The sequence below is a fragment of the Branchiostoma belcheri genome, unplaced genomic scaffold (assembly GCF_001625305.1).
Source record: "Branchiostoma belcheri isolate BF01 breed outbred unplaced genomic scaffold, Haploidv18h27 scaffold14, whole genome shotgun sequence".
NCBI lineage: Eukaryota > Metazoa > Chordata > Leptocardii > Amphioxiformes > Branchiostomatidae > Branchiostoma > Branchiostoma belcheri.
In genome coordinates this window covers 399,244-403,897 of record NW_017802824.1, presented here as the reverse complement: position 1 = coordinate 403,897, position 4,654 = coordinate 399,244, and positions in this window count along the sequence as shown.

The following is a 4,654-nucleotide window of genomic DNA, read 5'->3' as shown; positions in this document are numbered from 1 at the left end:
CCAAAAGTGTTTCATTCCAAAACGTTCTGGAATACTACGCTTTATGGCTGATTTGCAGGTTCGAAAGATGTGACTTTGTCGTGAAGGTTACATGAAGTGGAATGCACCTGTATTCCCAAACGTGGTCCATTCCAAATCAAGTTTTGGAGAATACGCATCCCAGTACGTATTCCAAAACGTACTGGGATACTACAATCCCTTCTATGGCAGACTTACAGCCTTGAAAGATGTAACGTTGTACTGAAGGTTATTATTCGGTTCCCCAGGAGGCGATAGAAAATCATTACTCGGGTGGGGAGGGTCGCGGCGTGTTTTTTTTCCAGTCGAAGGACCTTTCGGCCACCTGGACGTGAGTGTCAGTTGGTGACAGGAAGGACAACCCAGAATCGTGCGGGGACTGTATCATACAAGACTTGAAATTCCAAGGCTTGATTTGGAATGGAATGGGTTTTTTTTAAATACAGCTGCGTTCCATTCGTAGTATTTCAAAACATGTTTTGGAATGGGACACGTTCTGGAATACAGATGCATTTCACTTCTTGTAAACTTCTGTGCAGTCACATCTTTCGAGGCTACAAACCAAACATCAAAGGGATTGTATAATTTCAAAACGTGTTATTCCCAAACATGATTTGGAATGCAATATACCATATTGTGTTTTGGACATACAGGTGCGTTCCATTTCGTTAGTTAAAAATCACGTTTTGATATGTATTCTTCTTCTTATAACCTTGACTACAGTCACATCAGACAAATTAAACATAGAGGGGATTGTACATTCCAAAACGTGTTCTTCCAAAACAGACTCATTCCACCACGGCACCCAATTGCAAGTATACGTACGTGACCGGAAACTTGATGCGGCAACGTCACGACTTGTTTCCGGCTTGTCAGGTTTTCCCGCGGTGATGTCCCAACTGGTCCGTGTCGACACCTTGATTTCATCACCTAAAGCAATCTACTCGGAGATGTTTCTTAGGGAGAGCAACTGTCAAAAATTCCATTTCCCCATGCAGGCTGATGTCGGAGGTTGGGCAGGCAACCGCTCTGCCTTCAAAGTGCTCCAGGCTCCGTTTGACCAGGGTAGGCCCTTGGATGATAGTGTTAGATATGCCCCACCAGAAGAAAAAGTGATAAGTTAACCTTTCTGGTGAGAAAGTACTCAAAGTATCAAAGTATTAGGGCCACATGACTTTTTTCATCATTTCAAAACAGGAGAGGCTTTGAAATTGAATCGGTGGCGTGAATAAGAGGGAGGAACATGCCGAAGAACATGTTTTTGGAGCTTTGTTTCCTTCAAACGGCGGTAGTAACATATGTTGAAGCAGTATGTTTCTACCCCGTGAATCCCTCTATATAAAACTTCCGTCACGGTACGACGGATAGCGCTACTTCATAATTCTGGCGGATACATTCATATTCACGGTATCCTTTCTAGATGAAAGCTAAGCAAAGTTCCTTCGGAGCTCAATAAAATTAATGTGATCAATCATCTGCATGGGAAAAATGAAAGAACTCATTCTACGACGGTCGTGAACCTGAAATATGAAAACAAACACAATGTTTTATGTCATAAACTACACAAAATCCATTCTTTAAACAATGCGTAAAGGCTCCTTTTTCACTTATCTATGGCTATACGCATGCTTTAAGGTGTGTATAAAGATGGGATTTTGTGAAGTGATGCTAGAAGAATAAAGCTCACAGTTTTACATGTAATACATTTATAAATTTGTTCATACATACCAAGCCAATTCTGTGTACATGTTTGAAAACTACCATCATTTGCGGTTCGCTTGACTGTCATATGTAATACTGTCTGATACTGGGAATAAAAAGTATACGTTATATGTTATGTTATGTTATGTTATGTTATGTTATGTTATGTTATGTTATGTTATGTTATGTTATGTTATGTTATGTTATGTTATAGGTAGAAGAAATAAATGTAGAATAATGTTGCAAATCAACGGTACAAAACGGTGAAGAACAACGCTGTAAAGCTGCTTTATGTGACATCAAGACGATACAAAAAGTCAATTTTCTGGTCATCTCTTTACAATCAACTCTATTCTATTGCAAATGTATGCCGTTCAGGAATTGGAGGTGCCAAGAGGGAGTTAAGAAGCTGAAAACACATTTGTTATTCAAGTTTGTTTACATCTGGTAGTTTGTGATGGTGTCTCAAATTGATGGCTCTCGTGTGGGCTGCTTTAGCGCCAACCGTATATGTACGTATATGTACGTATATGTTAAAAAGTGAAGTAAATTACGATCACATGAAGATTATTTTGCATTAAAATATTTCATATTTTGGTGCAAAAATGTTACATAATGCCACTTTGATGTAATTAAGTTAACCAGTTTAAATCCACTACAAATCACTGTATATAATGCATTATTTTCTGCACGGGATATCTCATTAATTCTTCACGAGACGTAAGTTCACGAGTGATAACATGCTGTCACATTCTTTTAGACATAAAGTCACCTCCGTCGGGTTTTCCTCCAGAGATCACTGCTTAGATTATTAGGTATTCGCCGCTACAATTCGCTGCTAGGACCTTATGACAAAGAACGTGTGTTGAATCTATATCCAAAAGTTGGCACCGTCAGCTTATGGTTGGAATCATTGTTGCGACCTAACCAGTTGAGGAGGTCCAGGGACATATGTATAAACAAGATAACATTGGCGAACAAACTTTAAATACCAGTAATATAGTGTAGGGATCCGCAGGAATATATACTTTGTGCAGAGGCAGTCTGGACTGTGTAGTTGTCACGTTTTATGTATTACCAGGTACAGTACATGCCTCATTTTTTTCTGAAGTTCGCCTCTGGCTATGAAAAGTCTGCTTTCCTCAAAGTCGTCTGGTTCTTGACGGTGCGACGCATGGAAATTGGTACATCAATCACATTGGGCCACACCGATTTGATTTGTTGGTTCTCGTGTGTTTTTTTTTTAAGAAAAAGAAAACAGATCTAGGCATCCTCTGATAGCTCCAAAAGCCACAATAGGAACCATAAAGTCAACATACAAGGCTTTTGTTCTGATTCAATTGAATTTTTATCTTTTCAGCAAACCAGTACATTTGATAGATGGAAAAATTGTAACAACTAAGAAGACATGTACAGGGAGCTTTCTTCAACTGTTTGGGGGCAAAATATGAACATTTTGGAGTTAATTTAAAACGGAATCTTTTTCAAATCAGAAAACAAGCCTCATAATTGTAAGGTTGCATCTGAAATATTACATTGACGGCGAAAACAGCAACGGCAAAAAATACACATTCGTGCATCATCATGGGCATGCCCGCAGACGGCGTATAAAATTGCATGTCGATTACACAAAGGTAACCCCGTGTTCTAGCTGCGAACACGAAAAAACGGCTACTCACAATACTCCGCCCGGAGGTCATTACCTTTTTCTCGGAGTAAAAAAATTAAGCAGCCGAATCCGAGAACAAATTTATCAAATTGGCGTGGACTTAATTCAGATATGCGTTTAATTCATACAGAAAGATGGATATTACTTCTCTACTTGCTGATGGATATTGAGAAACTCTCATCAGCGTTACTCGTACCTGTAGCATGTGTACATTATAGCTGGTCTTTTAGCATTGACTCAGAAGAAGCTATTTTTGCTCTAGTCATTTGATGTCGATTCTCTACTGATGATTGTACCCATATTATATGTGCCCAATATGTTTCCAATGTTTAAAGATCTCGTTTATGTACTAAAGCTTTGAAACAGTTTTAAACAGTTTATAATCAGTTAAATCAGAAAATGCTGCACATCCACTCTTACGTGTTCCACGCAATGACTATACCGATATTGGGGTGTTTATCTTGCTCAGAAGACGCAGCAGTCGTTTTTATGACACTGCCACCCCACAACGCTGACTACGTAAGACTCCCCATCTATGAAGACAGATGGACCAATGTAAGGAAAAACCCTGGAAGCTTCACTGCACGAAATGGCCTCGGATTATAGCAAATCCTGAAGATCCGAAATCGTGCATCATGACGGATACGTAGCAAATCCGGAGAAATCCGCAATCCTTACTAGAATACGAAGTAGCACTGCAGATCCGACAATTCCGGCACCGTATACGTCCGGATCTTTAAGAAATCACAGATACAAATTTGATATTCGCAAGGAACCTTCTTTCTCGGATATGTTATAAGTTCGGTTTTTAGGGGAGTCTGGAGTTGCCTCGGATCCTGACAGATACAATAAATACCCATCATGGCGCCATACATGTACTACCACAGATTTCAGCAAATCCGCCTGCCGGGCATTAAACGGATTCTAAAATAACCCACAGGGCACTGCTGCTTTGGACTCTCCCACAGATTCCGAACAAAATAACAGAAGCGGGATTTCGCGGATCTCACTTCCGCAGATCTGAACAAGATACCAGAAGCGGGATTTCGCAGATCTCGCTTCCACAAATCCGAAAGTGATTTGCAGCAACGGGATTTTGCGGATCTCAGAATTTCGTACTGCTATGGATTCCTCGTCCCACAGATCCGATAAAGGTACCAAAAGCAGAATTTTACGGATCACGGTTCTGCAGATCCGAAAACGATACCAGAAGCGGGATTTTGCGGATCTATCTTCCACAGATCCGAAAAGAGATACCGGAAGCGG